Source organism: Miscanthus floridulus, chromosome 3, assembly GCF_019320115.1.
Source record: "Miscanthus floridulus cultivar M001 chromosome 3, ASM1932011v1, whole genome shotgun sequence".
NCBI classification, from domain to species: Eukaryota; Viridiplantae; Streptophyta; class Magnoliopsida; order Poales; family Poaceae; genus Miscanthus; species Miscanthus floridulus.
In genome coordinates, this window is record NC_089582.1 from 67,571,703 (window position 1) to 67,585,990 (window position 14,288).

Below are 14,288 nucleotides of genomic sequence, written 5' to 3' on the forward strand. Positions count from 1 at the left end.
CTCATCATCCAAGTACTAGTCCTCTACCATAACCCTATTGCTGTGGCTAGGCTCACCTGCGTTGCTCTGACCTACCTGTCGCCTGTAGTAAGAGGCCTCCACTTCATCTGCGGTCGCTGCGGCCTGAGTAAAGAACGTGTCGTCATCCTCCTTCGCCTGTAAGTCTGCCTCTGCTAGAGCAATGAGCTCGCTCAATCTGCTAGTGTCGTCCTCAGCCTCCTTCGCCTGCATGCCCGTCTCTGCTAGAGCGATGAGCTCACTTAGTCTGCCAGTGTCGTCCTCAACCTCCTACGTCTGCATGCCCACCTCTACTAGAGCAATGAGCTCACTCAGTCTGCCAGTATCGTCCTCATCCTGGTCTCCTCATCAGACAACACAATCAGTGATTGAACGGTGCGATCAGCTCACGATCTATGCTCATCTAACTTCTTCTCCTCATACCTTGCACGAGCCACCTCTGCAGCATGTTCCTCGCTGCAACCAATCCCTTCATGTATAAAATGCAATCAGTTAGCAACACGATTATATTACTTTTTAAAATCAAGCAATGAAAAAAAGGCTTTCAAGCACTCACTGACACATAATGTAGCAACATGCTCATTCAAGATCTGCATCTATACTCTTGTCTCCTCCCTTACCTCATTCCTTGCCCTCTCCTCCTCTAACTTCATCCGCCTCTCCAATCCTCATTTGTTAAGCCCAACATCAATCGGGTTGCAAATACCACGCTGTCTAGCAAACTGACGCATCTTTTCTTTGTGATGTTTAACGAATAGGTTGACGTAGTTGGGTCCATATCCTCTCTTCCATGCAATTAGTTGCCTCTTCTTCAGTTCATCCAAGAACTTAGCTTGACCATCATAACATTCCCACCTGCATTTTCTAGTGCTCTGTTCAAAAGAAATATTATATCATATATGTCTTAGCAAAAGAAATAAAATACAATTCCATGTTTACCACAAAAATAACGAACCTCATCATACTCAATCATATGGCCGCAATAATGGCCTATTCCAAGCTCCGAAGGAACTAGGCCATAGTTGGATTTAACACCACATTCGCACATGACAGGAGGTGCTTTGTAGATTACCCTTTCTTTGTTATTTTCCTTAACCCTCCGCGGTTCTTCCGGCCATTGGTTCTTAGGACCATACAACCATTCCTTGAAACGACACTTCACTATTGAAAACACCTAAATAATGAGACATTAGTACATGAACACATATAGCTCAAGATTTGAACACATACACTTTGCACTTACTTCATCCTTGTTTGGACACAAACTCCAACGTATTCTCAGGGTTTATCACAGCTCGATCTCCGTAATCGCACAGAGGAGGTTCCTTGAGTCATCTAACTATGGCTAGGTGCTTCTCCTTAGCCGTCATTGGCAGAGGGTTAGGGGGGGTGAAACCCACCGCTTGAAGTGCTCACGTGGATGTCTCCCTCTAAACCAATCGTCGAAAAGGAGGTACCTAGGATCAAACTTGTTTGCGCCGTCGATCCACTGAAAGAAAAAGCACCTCTCATGGTCCTACACAACGAGATTCCAATAAAATATTAATAGCATACTTACACAAATAAAGAAAAAGGATAGTGGAAATAATTTCTTACATTAAAACGACTGCATGTGTAGAAGCAATGCGCCGCTGTGTCCGGATATTTCGATTGAAAAACATGGGCTGGGAAACTACAGTCACAGTTAGGGACAGGGAGGTCTGGAGGGACGGGAGCATCTTTGCTAGACGTGTCGGGGTATAATTCTCGAGGACGACCCCGTTTTCACCAAAACTCCTCCCGAAACATTTCTTGCATCTAACAAAATGGATGCAATTCAACAAACATAAATCAAAACATCACAAATAAATATCAATGAGAACCATAACTACAATACAACCAATTTCGTTCTAAGAAATGAAAGTAGTTAACATTAAACCCTAAACCTAGGGTCTCTCATTTGATGCAAAACAATGAACCCATAACATAACTACATACGCCTAGGTTTGCTAGCTTTTTCCTCGCCTTGGCATCATCTAACGGTTGTATAATATATATATATATTGAGGGATACAATGAAACCCTAAGTGATGACGATTCTTAGGTTGAAAAATCCGACTAATATATACCGAATCAATGCGAAAAAAACTAGGAGGGGAGCGAGGATACCATGCTCTTGAAGATCTACGGATCAAATCAAGGTTTTTAAGGTCGCAGATTCGTGAGGTAGGGTGAAGTGGGGAGAGAAAAAACCCGAGAAGGAGGAGAAAGAAGAGGAATAACGCTCGGACAGGAAGGCTGGGCTGGGGTTAAATACTGGAAGCTCGGTGCCAGTCACTCTGGCGACGAGCTCGGCGCCAGAGTGACTAGCGTCGAGCTCCCTGCCATGCCATCCTCCATGCCTAGGAGCTCAGCGCCAGAGACGCTGGCGCCGAGGTAGGCGTCAGCATCAATGGCGCCAAGCTAAGGGTCTATTTTCTGAATTCTTTCCGCAAGAAGTCTATTTATGAGAAACTTTCAAAAAAAAATGCTAAATTGTAAAAAATTCGGCCAAAAAAAACGAACCCCCTCCTCGTTTTCATGGGGCCTGACCAAGGTGCTTTAAGTTTCGTACGGCGCAGACTCTAGACTGGGCCAGCAACACAGCATTGCAGCCCAAGGGCGCAGCCAGGCCATCGGGCCAGCTTACCGAACACGCCCTCAACGGTCGGCTCCTTCATTTCAGTACTATACCATATATACGTTACCCACTCATACCATCCTCCGTCAATCACTCAACAGTCCGGCTCTTCCTCTCCATCTGCATTTCGAATCTGAAACCCCAATTCCTGATATAACCGCAGTGAACAGAAGGCATTCGAGCTTAAGCATAGCGGCGGCAATGGGGATCGACCAGCCCATCAAAGCATGTTCTTTTCTCTTCCCAATTAAATCCCCTGCCATCGACTTGTTTATCATCAAGTGCATTCATTTATTGAGTTCAAAAAAAAAAGAACATTCATTTATTATCGCATATTAATTAATCTCGTTGACGATCTTGGGTTGGTTCTTTAATTTATTTATTTACTGCGATTTCTCCGGGTTTTCTTGAATCGACTCGTATTCTTGCTATTGAATCGATTATCTGAATGTACTGAATCCGTTGCCCTGCTTCTGCTTGTTTCTCTCTGAAACCAGGGGAAAAGGGGGAGGCCCGCTGGTTCCCGATCCACCAACGCCAAGATGGAGAAGATGGAATTGATCAAGTGGAGGACGGACTTGCTGGACAGCGGCGCCGGCAGTAGCAAGAGTGACAAGGATGATGATGCCATACCAATGGTGAGGCCGTGAGGGCATTTCTCTTAAAACATTCTGATTCAGAGTAGTACCATCCCGCTGAACATACAAATGTGTTGCCGTTTTCGTGGCTCTAGAATAACTAAAGTTACACGATTGCAGGATGCTGAGCTTTCTATTGTTGTTGCTAACGAACCTGCAGCATTAGCAATTCATTGTGGTGATACAGACGATGATGACGGGGAGGTTATTCCTATAGAAGTAAGTGTACTGCCATGTCTGCCACTTTATTTCTTCTGTGCACAGTGTCAATCTTATAGAAGTATATACACTAGATTTGCAGTTCGTCTTTACACTATATTGATATTGAATAATCATCATATCATTGTGCCATTGGTCATAGCATTGTCATTGTTATGGGTGTTGGGCCCAGGACGGCCCAGCCTCGGCTGGCATGAACAGTACCCGCGGTAATGTAGCGTGGCCTATAGCGCCCTTACTAAGGACTAAGGAAGGAATAAGGATTAGGAAAGAGATTAGATTAGATCAATTAGAGGGATTTGATCAGTTAGGGATAGGGTTAGATTTGGATTAATTAGAGATAGGATTGGATATGATTTGTTATGATTTGATTGGGCCTTCTTGTCCTCTCTATATATAGAGAGGTGATGTACCAAGAAGGAAAGCAATGAAGAAAGAACAAACAATCCGATTCTCTTAAATACTCTAGTCTCCCTCCACGCCGATTTTGTTCAGCCATCTTCCTGGCAATGGTTATCCCCAAATGATCCAAGGATCATAACATCTGGTATCAGCTTGCTTTGGTTTTGATCCATTCCCATGGCTTCTGCTGCGCACGCCTTACGCGCCCTTGCCGAGGGGCATCGTCACATGTCTGAGCAGCTCTAGTCATATGTCCACAACGTTGGATCGCATAATGGCGTTGCTCGAGGCGAAGGAGGAACGTGAACGCCTGGCGGCAGTACGCCAACAGGCAGCAGCACGTGGACTCATGTGCAATTCTTCATAGTATTACTAAGGTTAATGTATTACATGACCAGCAAAGAACACTATATCTGAAATCAATATTTTTATGTCTATGCTGAATTGTGATATTGTTCTAAACTTATTGCTCTAACCTTTCTGATCTTTGAATATTCTCATCGTCGAAGATTGTGAGGCCAAGAAGAGTGGGGCCTAAGAAAAGAAAGCTTCCTGGTGTTCCTCAGACACAAGTAAAGATCTGCTATCCATCTCCATATTTATATCAGTTCATTTGACACAAAGCTATATATAGAATAGAAGCACTGAAAAGAGCTCGGTTTTTTCATTTATAAGATCATAACAGGCTTGATACTATAAAATGGACACTTTATAATTTTGTGGGCTGACTCAGATTTTCTTAATTGGATTTGAAACTCAGAACAGAATACCCGAGAAACTATAGTTTGAGTGGATTTTGTTTTTTTCACTTTATACTGCTCTATCAGAAACTTCTCTGTTTTTTTTTTTCAAATTTGATTTTTCTTGTCTTTCCATTAGTACTAGGCTGAAGGGTTGAACTAACCATGAACAAATTGTGACCTTACAGGGATATGATGCTAATGGCCATCACATAAGTGTAAGGTAATTCTAGTCTTGTTTTATTTTTATATTGTCGTGAGTAAACTGTACCTGAAGTTCGCAACCCTTATGCACTTATTAAATTGTTGTTGTGTTGACGAAAATAGGGAATCTGCTATGGCTAGAGCTGAGGAGATACAGTCAAATTTACCCGCAGAACATCCTAGCTTCATCAAGCATATGCTAAGATCCCACGTCGTCAAGGGTTTTTGGCTGGTAAGCTGATACTTGTTATGTTTGCCCAATGCTGAAGAAAATATCTGCTTCTTACGGAAAACATGTTTGAACGAATAGAGAATGCGAGGAAACACTATATTTCTATCAGAACATAAAATTAGCAGAAAAATGCTCACCCTCCCCAAAGTGAAAACTATACGTCTTAGAGGCACAATGAAGGCTTGGAAAGGTTCAATTCCATAGTCACAGGGAATTTTCCCCATGTTCCTGGGACCTGAACAAATCATTGTTGCATTCATTCATGAAAATTAAGCTTAGGGTGAGCATAGCAGATCTAGGAAACAAATAATGTGCAAGCTAATGGCATTTCCTGTTTATATTACAGTTTGACACTTCATTGAAAGATTCCATGTTATTAAATAAAATAGTCAACCACTAATTCAGTACAAGGCACCTGAGATCAGTATCTCTTTTGCTTCTTTGTATTTGACTTTTGTGTTCCTCTTTTAGGGTTTACCAAAACACTTTTGTGACAAGCATCTTCTGAATAGAGATGTTGTAATTGTGCTAGAAGATGAGAATGGAAAGGACCATGATACGACTTACCTTAGATACAAGCAGGGACTCAGCGCTGGGTGGAGAGGTTTCGCAATTGATCATGGTATTAAGGTTGGAGATGTTGTGGTTTTTGAGCTTGTGAAGTCAACGAAATTCAAGGCAAGTTTTTTTTTTCAATGAACTGGTACGAGACTGACAGTTCGATTTAAATTTTAACAGAGAAGAATTTAGTAACAAGGAAAGATTTCTCCCAATGTGCATTGTGCTGTGGATTGCTTATTCTTTGCATTCATAATATGTTGACAGGGTACACATTTGTTGGACTGTTTCATCTGCGCACTACAAATCCAGTCACTGAATGTTCACTCCTGACTATGCCTTTTTCCATTCAGGTATACATTGTCAGAGCAAATGGATTTAAAACAGCAGATGTAGATCCCAATCTGCTGAATTTGGAAGCGCGCAAGAAAGGTAAGTAAGTTGTTGCTAATTTTGCAATTAAGAATCTATCACACATGGACATATATAGACTACTGAATCTCAATGAAATAGGAGAAGAACAAAGCTGCGAAGATGTCATAACTGAGGACGGACACCACAAACAATAATCGCGAAGTGCCTCCAAGTGATGGCAGCAGCAGGAATGGCATCGGGATTTCATATTCAGAGATCGATTTCGATGACGTGACAAGTTTCAGCGACGTCAACGTCATCCTGGACTGCCTGGCCACCGACTGCGAATTCCATGATCGCCTACGCAGGACGTACTACGAGCTCTGCTGCTCCCAGAAGTCGCTTCTTCACAAGCACCTGCTCAAGCAGCTGCATCCCACCCTCGTTGCGGGAGTGATCATGGAGATGGTCAGCATCGCCGACGGTATCAGGGCCTGCAAAGCGGAAGCCTCTTCCCGCGAGGACTTCCTGGTCTGGAAGAAGACGCTGGAGGCCTTTGAGCTCCTGGGCATGAACTGTTGCGTTCTTGCTCAATCGTGTCAATGGTCTTCTTGGTGTTGCTTATCGGTCGAGAGAATCCTATGCAGAGTGGCAGGATAAGTATGAGGAATTGAAACTGGAGCGGGCTCGTGCCGGGGACAAAATGAAGGCTCTTGAGCTTCAGCTGTCGACTGTGAAGGATGTGCTGCAAAAAGTGGATTCAGAGATGGAGGAGTTGCAGTCCAGCTTGAAGAAAAGCGATGAAGTGCTTCAGGAGCTCGCCTCTGCGCCATGGTGATTCTCATTGTGAAAGTTGCCACGGACAACACTATGGGCCATTGCATCATGTTTAATGATGCTGAGGTTGCTAGTCAGGAGTTATTGGTTAGTAACGGACTTCTTTTCCAGTAGTAACGGATTACACTCTCTGGTAGTGTAATCCCCAACCTTTGTTGTAATTCCTGCATCATGTGCTTTGCTCTCAACTGAAAAAGAGGGTGGTGGTAATTTTCTGCAGGTAAATGATATTTTGTACGAGGTGCCCGAGACGAAACAAATTAGGGCCTGTTTGGACGACATAGTTTTAGAAAACTGTGGTACAATGAAAATGTGGTTTTATAAGTCAAGACACAAAACTATGGATTGGAAACAATAGATCATGATTGGAGTTTCTAAAACTAAAAAAAAACTATAGTTTTGATAAAAGATGACAATTTTAGAAACTACAAGAATTCTCATATCCAAACACTCAACAGCTTTTGCAAACCACAGTATTTTGCAAAGTATCTATCCAATACTTTAAAATACTTGCATCTGAACGAGGCTATTCAAGTTAGCTAAACGCAAGTACTTAGTAAAGCTCATTTATCATTTGTAGTTCTTCTTGACCATCTTAATGATTAGCTTGCATTAGGATAGTATTGACAAAGAAGTTTATCTACATTCTATTTCACTTAGAAAAGAATTTAATTGTGGGAATCGCTTGGTTCACTTAACTGATGTTATGCTTAATTGTTTGGCTTTTTGGGCTAATTTTTACATTGTTCCAGAGGGACATAGGTAGTCGAAAGAGCCAGACACAACAGAATCCATTGTCAAAAGAGCCAGACGCAACAGAATCACACACCTGAAAAACATCACGTCCATCACGTCTGCTGCTTCGGGCCTCATTCCTCGTCGTCTTCAGCACAGTTGGCAGGCTTGGTCGAAATACAGGCGATGAGGTGTCCCGGTCCCATATATCGACAAGTTCTATATCAGAGACTAAGATAAAAAGAGAAGAAAAGATATTGTTCATCTTTAACGAAGTCTCATGAGTATAGTAATATTGTAAACACACGCTCAAAGTATTGTTTCTCGGGTAATTATATAACACATGTTTATATTACATTCTCATGGTATTATTTTTTTCGTTGCAACACACGGACATTTACCTAATATCTATTGTAGTAAAAATTATGTATCAAAAGGTTAGAACAACTTATAATTTAGAACAGTGAAAATACTATTGTCTAATCCCACTCTCATTGTGGAAGTAGCGAGAGAAGAGTACCTCCTCTGTCCATAAAAGAACACAACTATAACATAGTATAAAGTTTAATTATATTAAATTTGACTAAATATATATAAAGTATCAATATTTATGATAGCAAATAAGTAACCCTAGAGAGATATATTTTTACAGTATACTCATTTAACGTCATAAACATTGATATTTTTTTGTGTATTTGATTAAACTTTGGGTCTAAAAATTAAGAATAGAAATGTATTTTTTAGATCCGAGAAACAGCGACAGGTCAGTCCCATCCTGGAAGATGCATCGAATATGCCGTGTGCGTCACATAAGTACTCTACCGGGGGTCGTTTTTTTTTTTTTTTTTTTGGAAAATCACTTCACAGGGAAGGGGAATGACAATTGACAACTGAACCGGGGTTACCTCCGTTTCCACTTTCCACGCACCCATAGAACAACCGATCAAAATCCCTTTCCGACCTCCAACTCTGCGCCGCAATCCCAGAAGCTAGAGCAACTCCACCACCAGATTGAGAAACTTGACCCTCCACGCGTGCTATCGGATTTGGATATTCCTCCGCCGAGGTATGAGACAGGAGGCGGCAACCAGCAAAGTGGTGACCCAGGAGGACGCCCTGCACCACCGCAAGGAGCCGCCCCCCTGCCGCCAGGACGATCCGCCAGCACCTGGCTGCGTCGCTGTCATCGCCGTCGTCACTGTCAGAGGACGATGGCGACGACATGCCGCAGCCATCTTCTTCATACGCGGTCTTGCTACGCCGGGAGGGCGAGCCGGCGTCCGCGGCAGCGGGGGAGGAGCTGCTGCTGGTACCACCGCTCAACTTCGCCATGGTGGACCACGGCGTGTACCGCTCCGGATTCCCGGACGTCTCCAACCTTCCGTTCCTTGAGACCCTCCGACTCCGCTCCGTCCTGTGAGTGTCGCCCCCAATCCACCGACTGCCGGCCTATTGAACCAACCATTCTTGATTGGTTCTTGAATGCGCTTGCGTCCCAGGTGTCTGTGCCCTGAGCCGTATCCGGAGGCTAACCTGGAGTTCATCCGTGCCCACGGGATCAAGCTCTTCCAGTTCGGAATCGACGGCTCCAAGGTGAAGAAAACTCTACTGCTAATAGCACTACTCATTCTCTTTCTGATTAAGTGCACTCTCATTTCGATTGGTATACTTGCTTGGATCGTCGGATATCTTGGATTAGTTCTATTGTTATTTGTTACTTGGAAACTAGTCCTTACGGATGACATCTTACACTGTGTCACTGACATGGTACTTTTTATACCACTCACATCATAATGATGGTAAATATGTAAATAATCCAAAAAAACGACACTTGTTTTTTGTTTGGTGAAAAGAAACAGAATGGCCGAGTTACTGGTGTATATTCAGTTACTCACTCCCTTCCCAATTATAGGTTATAATTTGACTTTATACTAAGTCAAATATAAGAAAAAAATCTAAATTTAACCAAGTTTTGAAAGAATATAGTAACTTAAATTTCAAATAAATGCACTATCAAAGCATGTAGTGAATTAATTTGATAATGAAGATGCTGGTGGATTTTTCTAAAAGTTTGATTAAAGTTAAAAATGTTTGACTTAGGACAAAGCCAAAATAGCCAAAATGAACTATGAATTTAAACCGAGGGAGTATTAAATTATTACTCTACTAGTTCTTCATTGTGCAATTGATTAATTGCATTAATATTGTTTATTATTATTTTAATTTATTCTTGTCACTGCGCGGATTCCTTGTGTCTCAGAGTAGCTGTCAACACAGAATGGCTGTCACACTCATGGCTTTGATGCTGGCAGTGGCTAATGTTCGCCAAATCTTCCCTCTTGTACTTTTGTTCCCGTACATATACTGCCTTCTAAGCGCAATTTATTGAAAGATATAGACATGTCTTGTCCAAACTGAGCTTCTGTCCTGACCGGCGCTTTTGCCTGAAAGCATCTATCCATTAAGTTTCGCATTGAATAAATCTTGTTGATATATTTGGTTTAGTAAGTGGGATTTGCTAGACCACACTTTGTCACATGCTGTTGTGGGATAAATGAATACTTTTCCTTGTAAATACAGCAAAAGAAGTAAAAAACAACATATGTGCAAACAAGATACTATGGCATACATAGGCCTAGTTTAGAATCTCCACCCCCCTCGGGATCCCAGTCTTTTCCGGACATGCCATTCTAATTAGCCACTTAATTCTTCAGAGGGGCCTTTACATCCCTCATTTTGCCTCGCCCTTACTTCCAAACTAGGCCTTATTCAATTTGAGAAATATATTCATGTCCAAAGCATCTCGATTTTTGCTAAAGTGTATTGATTAGATGTGTAAAATTTACACTGGGGTATTTTAAATACTGTGTACAAATCCATTTTAGTCACCTGATCTATCGCAACAATCCTTGTAAACCCCATTTCCTGAGAATTCATCTACTTCCTGTCCAAATAATAAAAAAGCTACTCCACATATGACTCCTTCGGTTCTCTCCAATTCAGGGAGAGGATGCACCAAGAACCCTAAGGTTTGAGAAGTATGTGGGCATGGTGTACTTTGCAAATTTTTATTTTTGCTACTGTCTACGATTGTGGATTCACCAAGAAACCATGAAAATATAGTTCTAAAACGTAAGATGCTTGGACTAGAATGGTTTTCTATGTTTAGAACATCAGTGATCCCCAATCTGATTATTGCAAGTCAGAAGTGATGTTATTTTATTATGAATTCTTTTTCAATTTTATGCTTGGAATTTTCTAAGATCACAACAAAAATATCATAGCACCTTCCTCTCATCCGTATATTGGAGATATTTATTATGATTTTGTATTGCCCAAGACATTGCATTGGTGATTTGTGTATTTTTGTTGGTTATTGCACTGGGGATTAAACCTTTTGTTGCAATATACTCCTTCTGTCCCAAAATAAGTGTCATTCTCGTTTTCTGAGGTGTCAAACACTTTTAACTTTAACTAAATATATATAAAAAAATATTAATATTTATAGTACATAATTAGTATCATTATATAGATCGTTGAATCTATTTTCATAATATACTTATTTGGAGATACAAATATTGCTAAAATTTTCTACAAACCTAGTCAAACATAAGAAAGTTTGGCCGGCACGAATACAATTGCGACACTTATTTTGGGATGGAGGGAGTATATGGTAACTTTGAAAGTACATAAGTTTTCAAGTATATTTTTCTGCTCTTCTACAAAGTGAATTGAAGGCAAGGAAGCTGGACATCTGCTTCTGAACAACGGAACCAGAAGAACTAGGACTAGATTGTTTATTTGTGTTACATCACGGGAGAAACATGTTCTATGGCTTGCATTTGGCAGTGTGGTTATTTTGAAATCTGGTTTCTAAACTTGAAATTATTTCTATCATGGCAAAAAAATAGGAATCAGTCTTAGCTGGCACCTAGCGTTACCTGAAGACTGCTGTCTTAGCTGGCACCTAGCGTTACCTGATCGTGGTTAATCAAGCATTAATGATCTTAATTAGTTTGAGAGTGCTTAAATCTTTGTAGGACATATTAAGCAATCTCTTGTGGTGGCAACTGTTATTAGTGTTGTTTAATACAAGAGTTTTAAGTGTCAAAATTGGAAGAATATCATAATTGGGCTTTTGAAGTGTTTCTATGTATTACTATAATGGCGGTGTAAAATGACACCTTTGTAGTTTTACTTTTTGGTTAATATGATGTAATTGATCATTATTTCCTTGTATCATAACATCATGTTGTTAGTTAATTTTGCCTTGTTTTTCATGAAATGGCACTTTTCTTATATCCTGTAGCTTAGTTTTAGACTTTTGATGCTGAAAATAACAGGAGCCGTTTGTGAACATGCCAGAAGATAGAATCCGTGAAGCTCTACAAGTTATTCTAGGTACTGAAATGCCTTGTAACTCATTTATGTTCTGCTTGTGTCCTGATCTGATGGCAATTTCTCTTATAGATGCAAGGAACCATCCGGTTCTTATTCACTGCAAGCGAGGAAAGGTAAGCAGCTTGATCACGTCATGCACTCAAGCTGTGCTCAAAGTTCCCAATAAACTATAATCTTGACATTTGAAACATGAACCAAAATTTGCAGCATCGAACTGGCTGTGTGGTTGGATGTTTTAGGAAATTGCAGCGTTGGTGTCTAACTTCAATATTTGACGAATACCAGCGTTTTGCTGCTGCCAAAACAAGAGTTTCTGATCTTCGATTCATGGAGCTATTTGATGTATCTAGCATAAAGCATTTGCCAGCATCGTTCCCATGCTGAGGAAGCAAGCCTCAGCAGATGTCCGTGCTCCGAGACTGACATTTCTTTCCCTTGCTACGTTATCCTTTTGAGTCATCTGTTTGATATAGTAACATCGATGCATGATAAGAACTTTTGAGTACTAGTTCCATTACGATGTCATCTTTTTCTTTTAAGAAAAAAATGTCATCCCTGGAAATGCTATCTTATTATCATTTCGGAGCATACTCCCTCTGCCCCAGAAAGAAAGTTGCTATAGGATGTGTGTTAGTAAGCTTTCTTAATTTTGACTAAGTTTATAGAAAATATGTGTAACATTTATATCTCCAAATAAGTTTATTATGAAAGTTTATTCAACGATCTATCTAATGATACTAATTATGTATTATAAATATTGATATTCTTTTATATGTGCAACATTTATATCTCCAAATAAGTTTATTAATATGTGCAACATTTATATCTCCAAATAAGTTTATTACGAAAGTTTATTCAAAGTTAAAAAATGTTGATTTCTTGGGAAGCAAGAATGACTTCTATTTTGGGACAGAGGGAGTATTGTTTAGGAGAAGCAAGTCATGAGAATAAGCCCTTACTACATGTGGTTATTATCAGTTCACATATATCACATAAAGGAAGGAGCTTAACATGTGTTGCTACAGAAGATGAACGAAATCACGCAATTCACATGAATTGCAACAATGCAACGGGGCAGCACATGCTCCCACCTGGCGCTACACTTTGTTAGTGAGCAGTGACAGATAAATGTTTGAGATTACTCGTGGCCAGCTCTAGCAGTTCCATCGTTTATAGCTTGTTAAAAGAACCACTCGCAGAGAAGTGATCTCATCCTATCGATCAAGGAGCACACTGAATAGTGATTAGGCAATAGCTCAAACCATCCGGAAAATCAGACGCCTATTATATCGCGTTAGAGTACCTCAAAAAAAAAACTTTCTAAAATCTACTGTCTAAATCATCATTTAGAGAATCATTTGAGTAAAAATCGCTTTCTATATATTTGTACTTCAACAACTTTTATATATCTTATGCGTAATCTAAAAAGTTATCCTCACTCTTCATCTATATCTAGATATATCTGAAGAGACTATTGCAGGGTTTTTTTTCACTAAAATCTCTATTTTCTATATTTTGTGCGCAGTTTAGACAGACATTCTCCTCGCTCTCCATCGTCGGCTAGTGAGAAATCTGAAATAAATGATATCTATATTTAGATATTCAATTGAAGAGGTTGTTGAATGATATTTTTTATCGAAATCTCTATTCTTATAAATTAGAAAATGTATAAAGAGTCTTTTGGAGAAGCTATTAGCACCGTGGATTCAGAAGCCGTGTCTTCCAAACCCACATCGAACTCTGGTCATGCGCATTCATTTTATATATATTGCTTGGCTAGTGGAACTTTTTTTTTACTTAGCCGCTTCAAGTGGCTCTACTTGTGGAGCTGAATATGTTTTGGTGAAATATTTGGCTGAATAGTTTCTCTTGGTAAATAAAAATGGTTAAATGTCCATAGAGCCCATCTCTTTTTTTCTTTTTTTCTTCATTGTTTATTTATCCTCCCTATTTTCCCTTATCCTCTTCTTCACTCGTCCACCATCTGTTTCTCCAACTCCGCACCACATGCTTAGTGAAAGCCCTATGTTTTGTTTTGGATAATTGAGACAACCAAGTGGACTAACCTTTACTCTAGTGCTGTGAATGAGATAGGTTAGGTCCATGTCCAAGGATGAGCAAGCATGGCACACATGGTGACATGGTGTTGGTGATGGCCACAAATGGTGAGCAAGTGCTCAATTATTGGAAAAGAAGAAAGAAAAACAAAACCCTATAGGCTCAAGTCAAAGGTATAAGATAGCGTGTTTGTTTTGCCGATCAAGAAGCAATAGAGTGTGTGATTCGGTTTA

The 14,288-nt window shown here is 40.3% G+C and overlaps 2 pseudogenes; both read left to right on the top strand.

Moving 5' to 3' along the window:
- Window positions 1–2,790: 2,790 nt before the first annotated feature.
- Window positions 2,791–7,064, top strand: LOC136545917 (B3 domain-containing protein Os01g0234100-like; annotated as a pseudogene).
- Window positions 7,065–8,473: 1,409 nt separating this feature from the next.
- On the top strand, window positions 8,474–13,286 carry LOC136545918 (tyrosine-protein phosphatase DSP1-like; annotated as a pseudogene).
- Window positions 13,287–14,288: the final 1,002 nt, after the last annotated feature.